General features: G+C 41.7%; 1 protein-coding gene, 1 non-coding gene and 2 pseudogenes across 5 annotated transcripts in view, besides 1 other annotated feature; 2 read left to right on the top strand and 2 right to left on the bottom strand.

The window, feature by feature from the left end:
- On the bottom strand, positions 1–225 carry CR42838 (annotated as a pseudogene).
- A 518-nt stretch (positions 226–743) lies between these two features.
- hpRNA:CR32205 (hairpin RNA:CR32205) lies at positions 744–4,537 on the top strand. 3 transcript variants are annotated; one of them, NR_156765.1, is made up of 4 exons: positions 744–1,153; positions 1,360–1,548; positions 1,604–2,346; positions 2,735–4,537. It is a non-coding gene; the product is annotated as a hairpin RNA:CR32205 (non-coding RNA). The 3 variants fall into 3 exon arrangements; NR_156800.1 differs by lacking the exon at positions 2,735–4,537 and having other exon boundaries at positions 1,604–2,089; NR_156766.1 differs by lacking the exon at positions 2,735–4,537 and having other exon boundaries at positions 744–1,548; positions 1,604–2,089.
- Positions 781–1,169, bottom strand: CR33255 (annotated as a pseudogene).
- Positions 2,347–2,565: a mobile genetic element.
- Positions 4,538–12,014: 7,477 nt separating the features above from the next.
- The window catches only part of CG32206 (uncharacterized protein), a 72,592-nt gene continuing 69,494 nt past the window's right edge, over positions 12,015–15,112 (top strand). For both annotated transcript variants that reach the window (NM_176360.2, NM_168794.3), the window contains exon 1: positions 12,015–12,553. The gene's annotated coding sequence lies outside the window, so the exon portion shown is untranslated. The remainder of the gene's footprint in view (positions 12,554–15,112) is intronic.

Here is a 15,112-nt window from a genome sequence, read left to right as displayed (position 1 = left end):
TTACAGAAGAACTAGCGCTTTATAAACCAATGGAGAAGTGTAAGCCAGAGGAGCGGAGTAGGCCAAAGCAGCAGCAGCGTACTTGGCCACCACAGGAGCAGCGGCGATTCCATTGTAGTTCCTAGCGATAACTTGGTTACTGGTGGCGGTCACAGCGGCAGCGGGAGCAGAGTAGGCCAGGGGAGCACCTTGGAGTCCATACTTGGCAGCAGCGCAAATTGGTATCTATGTTTTAAATAAATTGGTTTGTACCAAAATATTTTGCATCGAATCCGCAAAGTTCAACGCACACAGGAAAATCGATATATCATATATTATAATGCCAATTAATCTCACAATATCTTAGTTCAAAGTGGAATGTAAGATAGCAGAGGCAAAATATATTTAAGTTTAGTCGTCGTTTGGCGGTTTTGAAAGGCATAAAACAAGAAAGGGGCCCAGGAAAGCTTTTTCATCAGTGAGAGTATCCTATAAACATATGCATTTTAAGAAGGATTATATCTAATTTAAACCATGTTTAATACATGTAATATTTATTTAAATATTGGTTATTGTTTCGTTATATGTTAAATGTTTAATGTTAAAAAGTTTAAGGGAAGAGACAAACACTACTTCTACTTTCAACGACTTATCCGCTTTTCCACAACCCATTCCATTGCATTTCTAGTGTGCAACTTCTTTTTCGATCATTCCTGCCAACTGCACTCCTGATCCTATCGATAGTTTCCTATCACGCTGCCACCACCATCATTTTTGACATACATTTGTAAATTTATTTCGTCAAGTGATCACATGTTGATAATTTAGATGAGGACCTGCGCAGCAGCAGAGGCGCAGCTGATTGGAGCGGAGTTGGCCAAACGCGAAGGGTAGGCAAAAGGAAGCAATCTCAGAAGCAGCATCGATACCATTGCTGTTCCTGGCGATAACCTGGCTACTGGTGGCGGTCACAACTGGAGCGGGAGCAGCTACCACGGCAGCAGGAGCAGAGTAGGCCAGAGGAGCAGAGTAAGCCAGAGGACCAGTGTACGCCAGGGCAGCACACAGGACTCCAGGCTTGGCAGCAGCGCAGGCGACGGTTATCAGGACAAGGACGGCCTGTAAACAAATCAGCTTGATTAGTTTAATCCTCTATGGATCCTTTCTGAAGAACGTACGTATTTGAACATGGTGAAATATTTGTTTGGTTTGCTTCTTCGGAAGCCTAGAAACTCTTGATATCCCACTGCTCTTCGTGGAGCATATTTATACCCGAATGTTTGCTCAGATCTGACTCATGATCGCACTCATTCAGTTCATTTAAATGCGGTGACAGTCTCCCGTTACCATTTACCATCTACCATTTTCACTTTGCCGTAGTTTATGTGATTTCCCACTGCTGACTGCAGAATGTGGAATAACTCTTGGTGGCCACGGAATGCGATGGCCTGAGATCACAGGCGCAGTCCCGATGCGGCGCATAAATAGTGGTATGGAATGTGTTGGGCGACATCAGGTTCAAGTTTTCGAACCGAAAGCACCAGATCCATAATCCAAATGTTTAAATCCGTAAGTTTGAGATCTTAGCTTGCTGCCCTATAAACTAATTGTATTTTATTCACAGGACGTCCTTGTCTTGGCCATCGTCTCCTGCTCTGCTGCCAAGCCTGGACTGCTTTGGACTACACTGCTCACGTGGTTCCTCTGCTTCACTCCGGTCTGACTGTCGTGGTAGCTGCTCTCGCTCCAGTTGTGACCGCTGCCAGTTATCAGGTTATCGCCAGGAACTACAATGTAATTGCTCTTGCTCCTGTGATTGCTCCTGTGATTGCTCCCGTGGCTTTTCTCTGGCTGTGCCTCTCTTGGCCCAGTACGCAGCCGCTCCTCTGGCTGCTCCATGACCTACTCCTCGCCTTTGGCTTACTCCGCACCACTGAGCTACGCCGTTCCATTTACACAGCTCCCTATCTAAATTACTAAGCTGTGATCACCTCGGAGACAATGATAATAAATGGAGATATAATAAGACGTTATTCAATTGTATATTCTTTTGCAAACACGCTTCAAATTAGTATTTATTTTAATGAAAAATTATATCTGAACGTACACGAAGATGATTCCTAGATAATTTCCCAGCATTTATGAACAATTATTCCGAGAATGCACACTAGCGCCACCTAACGACTGATACATTTCTTAATCACAGCCCTATAATCTGTTGAATCTAACTACAAAATATCCGAACTTCTGAGCTTTGAAGATCCCCAGATCTTAGACGGTCATAGATCCCAATTAATTTCTTTTTTGTGCGAAAGCACTTCATTCAACGTTTTACATAATTTTTATAGAATCCAATAAGGCCTTTTATTCTGGGCGTTAGAGTGGGCGTGGCACTGCGTCTTTATCTCTAGAATCTGTATGCTAAATCTCAGCCTAGCTTTTATATTTCCTGAGATATCGACGTTCGTACGGGCAGACGGACATGGCTAGATCGACTTGGCTATTGATCCTTATCAAGAATATATATAATATATATATATAAATATATATATATATATCTGCCTGTTACATTCAACGAATCTAGTATACCTGTTTAAGCAATGAGTAAGTAAATACTTTTAAATTAATGTAAAGTTGCCAATACTTGCCTAACGAAATAAATTAAAAAAGTTTTATTTAACTGCAATAGGTATTGATTTTAAATTCCAAGATTTAGAATTCTATTAAGCACAATTAAAACGTGTTTATTTTGCAGAAACGTTTCTACTGCTCCAACTGTATATGTACATGCTGCTTGGGCCTAATAATTAACCTTGCTGATAACCCTCATCAAATCACCAAACTGCCGTCCACACAATTCCATGGTGCTCCATTATCAAATCCCTGTTGGATGTCCGGTGCCTGAATCAACACAATTCAAAAGCCCACCCAGAAGTCGAAACCCGTTTTCGGCACCATCGTTCATTCATCATCGCCGCCTGGCACTTGGCAAATTTACACAAGCCAGGTAAACGGATAGACAGAAGGACGGAGCCAGCCAGAGCCGAAATACAATTAAAACCCAATCTAAACTCAAATTTTAAATCACAAAAGTTATCAGTTACCTTTCGGCCAACAGCAGAAGCAGCAGCAGTAGCAGCCGCACGTAAACTTTGGTCAGAATCTGTAAGTTTGCAGCTGAATCTTGGTCAAAAGATACGGCTACGACTCCCATACACACGCACCTTTGGCAAACACACTCAATTATAGATACAGACAGACAGTGAGACCCACAAACTTCCGTGGAAAACTTCTCGGGCACTTTGAAAATGAAGCGAATCCTGGCCAGACAGACGGGCCGTTTCCCAAGTTCGATTTCTGGCATTTGCTGTGCTCGGCAAAATGCATTTGCCATTCCAAACTAGTTCCAATTGATTAAGTTTCTGGTTAATGGATTGTTTACATACCTAAGCAGGCCGACTCACAGAAGTGCAACTCTGCAACTTTTGGCAATCACCACTAAATGGTAATCACAAATTCACTGCCTGACTTAGTCTTCTATTGGGCCAAAAAGCAAAATACAGTTGAGCATTGGAAATTCCACAAGTTATTTAAGTGGCAAATGGTCAAATCACATTATATTTTACTGCACTTTATTATGATGGTTCTATAAGTTTTGACGTTTATTTATAACTAAGCCAATAGAATCGGTAGCAGAATTGGGTTAAATCCAAAGTAGAGGCCAAATGCACCAAATCTATTTCGTAAGCCTACTACTGTACTGTACTATACTTTAAAACATTTATCCTCCTTGTTTTTCCGAGTGCCCACTAAAAAATGCATAATTATTTTCCTTTATGCCATAAAGCAGATTAAAAAACTTTTGTTTTTAATTAGAAGAAGCGCTGTTTCGGGCAACAAAAGAAGGCATGGAACTTGCGAGTAACTTTGCAAACATTTCATTGCGCGCATATAAATTACATGGAGAAAGAAAAGCGTGAAAAGCGCGAAAAGCAAGCAACATTCTTGCCAAAAACGATATGAAATAAAACCAGATGAAAATCAAAATTAATGCAAAGCTCTCTTCCAGCAGACAATGCGGCGTATGCGCAATGAGCTCTGCAATTCTTGGCAAAATTACGCATACGCCCCCTTCGCCGAAGTGCGAGCGCACTGCGGGCTGCCTTTAAGTTGCGCCAGGGAATGTGAATTAATTTCGTTTTAATTAAGTTCCCATAAGTTTATTAAATTTAACAAGCAGGCCCCAGAAACACATACACAACCACCAAGCTCGCTGCGACAAAAGGACCAAGAACTATGTGCGGGAACAAGATGACAACTACGACTCCTGGCCTGGCACACAAAACGTTTCAAAATTAATTAACAACTTATTTGCATTTTGACGGTTCTCGAATGGATGTCGCCGTAACACGATAAAGAAGTCCTCATCATGTTGGAAAACCTTTGACACAAATTAAACTTGAGCTTGGGCTTATAAGATTTAAGTTCACTGAGATCGATCTTCCGGGGAAAATTCTTATTTCTCACTTGTGTTAATAATATTGGCTCTTAATTTAAGTCCATTAATAATAGAACGCAATGAAACTCAACATCAAACACACAACTTACACGGCAAGTTCAATGAACTATGAAAACCAGTGAAACAACAAATTAAGGTGATTAAATATGCTCATTTCAGACAAGCTAGGACTTAGACTCAAGTAGTTTCCTCCTCAGATGGTGCTAAATGTACATTATTTCCGTAAGCTGGAATCCTTTTATACATTTTCAATTAGCATAAACTTTTAAGTTGCGCAAAAGCCGACTCTGTGCAAATTGGCAAAACCCGTTCAACCAAATTAGTTGTTCAATTTTCCATTCGGCTGTCGGTGTGATTCGTTTGAGTGTGTTGGCGCAGGCCAATTTTGTGCTTATCGTTTCATTGTTTATGTTAATTTTAGCACATTTAATTTTAGTATTTTACAGTGGGCTTCGGCAGTTGGACCCCGTCCTGCCCAGTTGGGCCGAAATGTTTTGCGGTCCGTTTATCGCCTGATGCGAGGCAGCAAATGAAATGCGGTATGCAAATTGTGACGTTTTTGTAAAACACCAAATAAGCTTCTAATTAAGTTTTCATGATTGCTGGCATAACAATGTTATGGGGTTGAATTGCCCACCAGACCTTATCGGGTGGTGCACGGATTTCATTTCAAATATTTGCACACCAAGCTGGATGGAATTTCTCGTTTTAGCGCAAATTTGAGGATTATCTCTGCGCAAATTAAATATCTCGGCTCTGGGGGACTTAATTTCTGCTTTAAGCGAGCCCCGATTACGCGCATTTGACTCCATCCAAATACAGTTGACATTCGCTTATCAACTGCAAATCGCTTGAGGAATATATTCCCCGGGCCACTAAGATGCCTTTTGTTTTCACTTTCCTCCAGCTGCCAATGCCATTAACTCATTTTGCATGTCAGCTGAGCTCAAAAAAGTAAAATTTCGATGCATTAGGTTGACGGTATCCTCGCTTTTACCACCCCCGCCACGCCCCCTGTTTTCCCACGAGACTTGACACTAAAAAAATATGCGAAGCAAGTCGGAGCATCGAAACAATGACGGAAAATGTCGTGCATAATTTAAAGGAAAATTCTTGCGGAAAACGATGTCAAGGTATTGCTGACTTAGTTCTTTGGGGGGCTGGCTGTGACTGCGATGATAATGGTGCATGTCCCAAAAGGATTTTCCCCTACAGCATTAGCTGTTTAATCTTGATGCGGATTGAGAGGCTTCAAGAAGCTGAGTCTGACGTGGTAAGCTAGTAAGGTGGCTTAGTTGGACACACATCGTCTATATCAGGATAAATTATATTAACAATTCGCCGAAGAAAATGCATTCAAAAATATAGATCTGCATTAATACGTTCGGTTAGTGAAAGCGTTTAAAAAAATACCATCTTAATGACAATTTTTCACCTCGTGGTTTGCGCTGAATGGTTCTATTTAGATGCATTGTACCCTGCGTAAGCATTTTACGTCTACGTCTTAAGTAAAGTTTTAAAGATTTTCCATCCCATTTGAGCGTTAACTTTCGTATACTTAAATAGCAAAGTTTGCTCTTTTTCCCCAGTCCCGAGTCGACCTCTACTCCTTTCATAAATATATTTGCCATTCAAATGCAAACGCTTTGCTCATAAAATTGTACCAGCTGCAAATAAAAGTATTTCAACAAGTCTGTATATACATAAAGCATTTGTCAACGGTTCCGCTCAAGCTTCCCGTTCCCGTTCCCGTCCCCCTTCACCCAGCGAACAACCTTAACTCCCTTTCCGTGCCGCTTTGCCTTTGGCGAGTCATTGAGGCGGCTCCTGCGCTGATCCTGTTCCTTGTTGAAAGCTGCATTTCCGGTCACTAATACAAGTCAAAGTACAAAGTTGCTTGGCTGCCTGACTTCCCACACCAGCCCACTTTTGGCTGCACTGAGGGAAAAGCTTGAAAGTTATTCTATCAATATGATAGAATATGATATGATATTCTATATGTCATTAACAGCACGCTTTAAGTATGACATTTGAATATTGTTTTGGAATATTTTTAAAGTTCGGAATCATTGCAAATATAAACTATATCTTATAGATTCATTTGAAACATGTATATTTCTCCGTGGCCTCTTCTCTACTTTTAACTCCCTGCCACGGCACTTAGCCAACGCCATTTTGGGCGGCCATCCCATCCTTCTGTCTCTTTCCAATTCCCACAGACCCTCTCCTTCTAGCTCTCTATATCCGTCTCTATCTATCTGTATGTCGCCGTGCCTCGCTGATGATTTAAGTGCACTTTGATGCACATTTTTCGTTGCTACTTGCAACAGAAGCAGCATCAGCAGCTGCCCCAGATAATTTAATTAAATTATACGCTTCCTTACGTGCGTGGGCGAATGGGTAGGAGATGGGGCGGGGCTCGGTGGTCAGGGGTCAGGGAGTAATGGGTTAAGGGGGGGCTCGCATTTTAATAAGGTTTGTTGGTTAGCTAGTTTTGAGGTTGAGCTGAGTGTAGTTTTGGTTTAGTTGCATGCGCCCACACCCAGCCTCTTTTGGCTTTCGGGGCTGCCAGCCATCTGGGTTGGAAAAGCAAAGGAAAGTGGAAAGTGGAAACGAGTAAGCGATGAGAAAGGGGCTCCGGGGGAGTCTGATAACTTAACTTGAATGGCTATTGCACCAATTTTTTATTCAGACATTAAAGCCCAATATGGCATAGAAAGAAGAGTAATTATCATTTATCGAAATGATGGAAATCGATTGGATTCTAAAGGATTGAATTGGCTTTATTTTGGTGCCATTGAAAGTATATCCATATGTATTAGAAGGAATTGGATCGCGGAAGTATCCAGCTTCTTGTTAAAGTCAAGACATATATATATTTCCTATTCGCTATCAGTTTTCCGAATGTAAAAAAATATACCTCACATTTTTTGGCTTTCGGATGGGAAATTAAGTTTGAATTATTTGCATTTGTCTAGCAACAGGAATAAAGCTTCATAAGAACGGAGATGCAAATGCAAACGAAATATTATATATCAACAGTAATGGTATAAATCAAAAGTCCTTGTCATACCACCCTTCACCATAATAGAAATTTATTGCATACTATACTACATTTGGGACTATGCTTTTTTTTCTTTAACAACGTTAAAAACTTGAAGCTAACCGGCTGCGTTAGCAAAAAGTGTTAAAAGTTATTCGTCAACGTCACAACATCGTTGATGATGCCACACACACCGCAACCAGCAGAAGATAGGTAAACAAAAAATAAAATAACTCACAAAAACATATGCCAAAAAAAGTGAACACATTCAGTGTTCATAAAGTCATCATGTTTTCATATTTCAAGACTGCAACCACATTGCTGTTTGCTCATGTTCTTAAAGTGGTAACTGCCCAAAAAAGAAACTCCGCAAAAAGTTTCTGGCCAGCAAAAGGTAAACAAACTCTCACAAATTCCCAGCAAACAAACTTCAACTTGAACACACCCAAAATGTCTTCATTTTCACCTGTTTCCAAATGCTGTGCCTCCTTTTGCTTTCCACATAACGCCTAACACAGTTGCAAATGTGCAGAGACGACAACACGGGCGGCAAAAGAAAAACCTCAGACCCAAACATATTTGCATAAACAGAACCCCACTTTGATGGTTTTGCAGGACGGAGCCAGAACGTCCAGGGTCTTTCAACTATCAAATGCAGTTGGTTCAAAAGCTCCAAATTTTTATGAAATATTTGGTTGCTTTTTTTGCTTTGCTTGGCGAGGAGTTCTTGTCCTCTGGCCTACAGGATATATAACAATGTAATGATTTTATTTGGTAGCGATGATATTTCTAACTTTCGAAGTGGTTTAATAAATGCTACTACCACGCCCGAAAAGAGTGTTCTAAATATGCCTTAAACCATCGCAAACCCCTGGAGTCCTCTCCACATTTCTTGCTGTTGTGCGGCTGTGCTTGGCATCATCAGGTTAGTGTTTAACCTCTGCAGAGTGCTGCAGTCCACTCAAAAAGTCTTTGACTTGCCATTCCACAACCCCTTTTGGCCAACTTGGGCCGGGCAAAAAGGCGAGGCAACCAACCAGTAAACCGAGGCAGCCAGTCAGCCAGAGTTAACCAGTCGCCGTAGTCATCATCATCCTAGCCAGCTTCATAATCTCCAGCATCATAATAGCCGTAGTCGCTGCTCGGCATAGCTTTTAGCCACTCGGCTTGCTCTTTAACGCGTTAACGGGTTAAGTTGCCTTTTGTGACCATGTTTTGTTTTTAGCCATGCCTAAAACAACAAGGGTGCACCACAAAAATACGTTATTGACACCGTATTTTTTCTCACGACTGCAAGTAAAAAAACAAAACAAAACACCTTGTTACTAAATATAAAATCGCAATTTAGGATAACAAAATAGTATATAATACAAAAGTTTAATCGTGTTAATTAGTATCGAAGTTCTATGGCTTACAAGCAAGTTTTTATTTTGACGTGAACAACGGTATTTGGCTCAGTGTACATGGATATAGAAACAGAACACGGACGCTTTATGTGTAATTAGCCACGCCGACTTAGCCATAATCCGTGCGGCCGCCGTGTTAAATGCCTCGTGGACAGATTTTAAAGCCAATTCTGAGGTGACTAAAGCCACCGCAGCGGCAAACCGACAGATTTATGCCATTTTAATCGACTGGGGAAAGCAGGAAAAATGCTGAAACCACGACCTCCAGGAACTTAATTTTTCCGAGCCGCAACAACTGTGGCCACTTCATCTCTTCGACCGCGCATTCATCTCACTTGCAGGCGGAATGAGACCAAAAAAACCAGATGGGGGTTACTGAGTGTCACTAGCTGACAACCCCCCGATGAACATAGGCGTGGTGTCCTGTCTAGGACTTAGCACGACTTCCCCCCGCCGATTTTCCAAGCCACCCATTTCTGTCTGAGACTTGTCTCACTGCCTGCGGTTTTGACCCTCCAATTTAAGCCACGTTCTCCCTAGGAAGGAAGTTTATAGCCTACGAAATCCAAATTATCCAAATAAATCGAATAAGTAATTGTTAACAGTGTACTCTAAATCGTGTAAGGATATATAATAATATTTTAATGTGTTGAATAGAGTAGTAAAGTTTATTCGCTTTGGCATAACATTGTCATATTATTACTGTATTATGTTATTACTTGTGAATATCTAAATAGTATTAAGTTTCGTATCTAAAAGTTTGTTGTATGTAGCTCAGTAAGTCAGTAGGGCTCATAATAACGAGGAAACTTACAAAACTATCCTTGGCTAAGGCTTATGGGACTGGCATTAAAGTAATTCAAGACCATTTCCATCTCTCGGGAGCCAACGACTTATCCTCGGGCAATCATTACTTGCTTAGCACATCACGCGTCTTAAAGGGAAGCGAACCCTATTTTCTGGATTTCATTTCAAAGCATTTTTTCCACGCCCTCTGCGGCATTTTTCTTCCGCAGAACTTTGTCATAATTTTGCAGTGAGGCACGTCGACTTCCACGGACTCGGGACTCCGCACTCCGGACTCCAGCGAGTGCCCGGAATCCTCTGACGCTCGGCCCCGGGCCTCAGCTAGGCTGTCAGCGTGATAACTCCTTTTCGTGTTAAACATTTTCAACTCGCCTTGAGTGCGCGGCTTGTTCGGGTTCCATGGGCTATATGGGTTGTACGGGTTTTACGGGTTGCACGGGTTGTACGGGTTGTATGGGTTATGCAGCAGCTGTCGCCTGTGCGGACGCACACAAACAAGGTCCTGCACTCACACTCATGTGCACTGGAAGAAACTTCTGGGATTTTCTAATCGTTATTCCTTAAAGCGCCGCTGCTTAAGAATATGAGTATGAATCCAAATGTATCATTTTTTATCTGTCTTTACAACTTTCTTTATAGGAACGAAACTCACACTTTTTCTGAGAGAAGTAGAAGTACTTATATATGTTCATAATTAAAAGATGCTTAAATTGTGGTACGAACACCTGACATTTTAGTGGGCTGCTTTGGGGTAAAGCTTGTTTACAGTGCAAAGATGCTTCCCTGTCGACTCTGTCACACTCTGACTGCCGAGCGTCCATTGGATGGAGGGTGGTGGCAGGAGGACTTCGCCGCGTGTCCTGCGAGGCTACGACTCTTTTGGAGTCAACTGCATGTCAGTTTTGTTCGCTCCTCCAGCCTTCGCCTGCTTTTGATTACAATGCTGGTTATGTTCTCACCCTCGGCGAGTGCGAGTGTGTGTGGCAGCGCCGTCCTGCTGGATCCTGCATCCTGGATCCGGGATCCTGGATCCCGGCATCGTTTGCATCTGATAACACGTTAAGTGCGCTTGTTTATCCAGCAAGATAATTTGGACAAGTGTCACCTCTCGGATTTTCACGCGCCGGCTGCAAAATAAAAAGTAACCCCTGCGAAAATGTCGCAACTTTTCTGAAATATGTACGAGTATGCATGCATGCAGGTCGCCAGAAACTAACTAACTAGCTGCAGTTGGGGTTAACTGCCGCTGGATCAGGTGCAAGACCGGGCTGGGAACCTGGCTTTGGTCCTCCTGGACCGGAATTGTCTCATTTTATTTTGCGGTGCCCGCCGTAATTTCGCTTCCAGCCAGCGCTTCGTGGCATATTTTTTGTTTTCCGGCAGAGGGGCGTACGCGTAATTGGTGGTTAGTTTCGGGTTTGTCCGCAGCAAAAGGCAGATGCCACCTGGTGGCACAGTGGGTGCTGGCACTTTAATGTTGGCTTAGGCTGTTGATAAGCTCTGATTTACTCTATTTTAGGGTAGATATCCCTCTCAAAGGGCTTTACTTTAAGCGCTTCTTATGGCATGGAATTATGTATTTTCCTACAGTTGTTCATTATTTAGAGCAACTTTGTCGAATATTTGAACCTAGTATGCAATTGTGCTTCTTAAAAGGCCTTTAATATATATATATATATATCTATATAGCTGCCAAATAATCCCATTACCATTGTGCACCTCCGAATTCTGCTTCTTTATAGCCTGGCCACTAAAATCAGCACAAATCGATGTGTCTTGGAATTTTCGGACATTCCGAACAATCCGAGCTCACCTGACCATCGCAATGCCGTGCCAGAATTAACCCACATTAACCGGAGTCAAGTTGAAATCGGGAACATAATATCCTCGGAAAAACGCGCATGTCCGTCAGAATCCCTGACGCATGCAACATTTTTTGACAGCAATCAGATGTTTTGGAATGTTGGCGCCCAGACACACACACACACACACACACACAGACGCACGGGCAAACGCTCACACCGACGGAGAGAGCTTTGTTTTTGTTAACCTTGCCTAACGACGAATGGCGAAAACAAAACAAAAACGTGGAGAGGCAACAGCAAGAGTCGGAAAAGCGGGAGCACGTGCAGAGCGGAGGAAAATGAAAATCTTGGCTGCGCGTGCGCACAAAATCCGCTGAATGGAAGTGCCAGAGAGGCGAAAGCTTCTTTTTGGCCTGCCTTTCGGGGCGTCCAGGATTCCGAGTTTGTGGCCAACTCATTACGTTCGAATGTCAGTAGTTGAAACAAGGACGCGTTACGTGCAGAATACCCAGCGCGCAGCCAGGGAAAATCGCATAAATCGCCCAGCGCGTTGAGTTAAGCGGATGAAGTTAAAAATTTAATTGAAATACAGCAATGAAAATGCAGGAAAATTCTGCTGCTTAAGTGCTAAAGTGCTTTAGTGCCCCGTGTGTTCTTGTGATTTTTCCCAGAGCAAAATTGTGCCGAATCAGCAGATAGTCGTTACGTATACGCAACGTGTGCGGAGTGTTGTTTTATTGATTGCCCAGCAGCAGAGCCACACTTAAACCACTGGGAAAATGCTGATGAAACAGTGAAGATTTAAAGAGCAGCCTCTCCTCCGAGGCTCGAGCAGTGAAATGCGTGCAGCTGACAGTCAAGGTCGCCGACGCCTCATGTCACCCACAAAAACATAAGGATCTACAGAGCAAAAAACAATTGTAATAAAAGCAAACGAAGCATCTTCGTAGGCAGTTTCCAGTCATCAGCAGCTCATCAACTAAGCGAACTTAAAGTAAGCAAAGTGCCAAGTCAGTCAAAAAGTAAAAGAACAAAAATTGAAAATTCCTTTCCTGCCGCACTTGCAAGGATGGGGCAAAAATTTGGTGTGGAAAGGAGGTAATCCCACCGAGAAAGGCTGCCCTCTTTAGTGTGTGTGCCGCAACTTATCTCCTCGGTTAGACACACATGGATACATTATGTACTCCATATACGATATGGCAGGAGATACATACATATATAGGGGGAACAATCCTTAAGGCGGCTACAAAGAATTGTCTGCAGGCAGCCTCTTGTCGCTGGATTCGTACTTGTACTCTTTCTTTTAGGACTACAAACTGTTGGATTACTTGTGTATTGGTTATTTTCGTGTGCCCCGGCTGACATAGTTTTTGGCTTTGGCTTTTGTCTATTATTTACGGCCTGTGACTGCATTACAGGTAGCCCAGCCAAACGAACTTTGAGACAGGTCAGGACACAGATTTCCGGTCTCGAGTGCTTGAGTAATGAAAATGTGACTACGCCGCTTTGTTTTCGGATCTGTGGCAGGCAAATATTTAATGGAATTGAGTTTGTAACACAAATGAGGACTTTTTGGCAGCGGATGAGCTTGGTACTTTCATTTAAATATTTAAAAGAATTCCATGTTAAGAAAAGTGGATAAACTCCTTCAAAAACTTTCGAATATAAGCACAAAGTCAAAAAATATATCTATATTGGCTTTATTGGAGACGCGGTTGTGGACTTAATTATGTTTAAAAATATGTTAAGCCTGACGTTTAAAAAGTTTATTGGCGTTCCTGTAACCTAATTTAACCAACAACATTATTGTTTTAAAGGTTCAAGTACATTTCAACAGGATTCTGAGAATTATGCTCTTCATAAAACGCAGACCTGCCATTCGTTTGATGAGTAAAAGGTATTTGAAAAGTTATGCTTTAAATGAGTCTCAAAACTTTCTTGCGCTCGTATCTCTCTCTAGTGTCAAGTTAATTTCGCCTTAAAGATTGTTGATGACGACCCATTTGCGATATCTACACTCGCCCCTTTTAACTTTGTCATTCTACGGGTACAAGAAAAAGGAGGCGAATATCAACTCACATCAAGTGGAGGTTCCCGCCCACGTGGCGTATGAGTTATGCATTATGGCTTGCCGCTTCGAGACTTTCCCCAAATATATTTCCATCATCAGAGGCACTTTGTTTGCTCTACGCATTACGACAAATATTTGCCCATCGGACAACATATTCTTGTGTTGTCTTCTGGCGTGTTCTGCCGTATTTTACTCTGCTTTATTTTCTCTGTGTTTTTATACTTGTTTGTTACTTTGGCTTGTGGGCCGTGCGAGAACGAGGTCAGAGCTAAAATCTAAGCCGTAAGCTCTACCCAAAACAGCTGATGTCAGCAGAATATGTGTGCACGTAACGTGTTTTTTGTTTCAGATTCTCCAGAGAAACACACAGAAAAAACGATGTTTAGTATATCAATAGGTGTGGCAGTGAAAATTCCATAGATGGGATTCCAAAAATCGAACTTACTAACAGGAATGCTTGTTGTTAGGCAGCAGAGAAATGTTAAAAACATCAATCATGTTGTATTGAGAAGATTATAAACGTATAGATTAAGGAGTTCAAAAAACTATTTTGGTGAAATTACTGAAAATGGTGGCTGTGCCACATTATCTTTCGTACTTATCAAATCAATTAAAATTATAATAGTTTAAAAACCATTATTATATTAGGATATGGAAATTTACAGATGGAAAAATAATGATAATAATAACCAAAATTCTATTCAAAAATGGTAATTTTTCCTATCCCACATAACTGTAGTAAGTCTATTTGTAATCGCGAGTTACCTTATAAAAATTGTTATATCTGAGAATGTACAGAACAAAGCCATTTAAATATGGAAAACCGACAAAACTGTAATGGAACTTAGTGATAATTTTTCCGAGTGTTAGGCAGACCTCCAAGTTGATGAGCAGTGGGTTTGGGCTTGGAGGTGGCGCCCCAACAGCCACTCGACCATGGCCGAGAGCGGTGTCAAAGACTTTTTGCGGACTTTGATTTATCTGCAGTGCAGCCCGCAGGCGACTGCTGCACCCACACATTCACACTCATGGACTAGTTGTGAGTTCTGGCATAAATTAAGTGTTTATTTTGGCTTGAGCTGGGATATCGTTACATTTTATGCATGCCAAACTTCCTCGGCTGGTCATCATAAATTTATTCTGTGTAGCCTGCTCTTAGGCGCTACTTGCAGTGCTCGCTTGTGTGGGTGGCGAAACGAAAGTGTGCCAAATCGGAAACGGAAATGATCGGAATTGAGGAAAGTACTCCCTTCGATTTTATTTGGCATGTATCATTGCCGATATATAACAAGAGGCGTCCATTTTACTATTTAAATTCCGAAGTAAAATTTATTGACTTATAAAAATGTAAAAAAGTACAGGCTTTAACTTGAATAAACAATTCAATTCAATTCAATTCAGCTGATCACTTATATGAGCACATAAGCCTATACATAATAATCAAGCTAGAAGAATTATTTGTTTTACTTATATTCGAAATAG

Source organism: Drosophila melanogaster, chromosome 3L (genome assembly GCF_000001215.4).
Source record: "Drosophila melanogaster chromosome 3L".
In the NCBI taxonomy this organism is placed as follows: domain Eukaryota; kingdom Metazoa; phylum Arthropoda; class Insecta; order Diptera; family Drosophilidae; genus Drosophila; species Drosophila melanogaster.
Note: the sequence above shows the minus strand (reverse complement) of the source record. Positions and strands in the feature narration are given on the sequence as shown.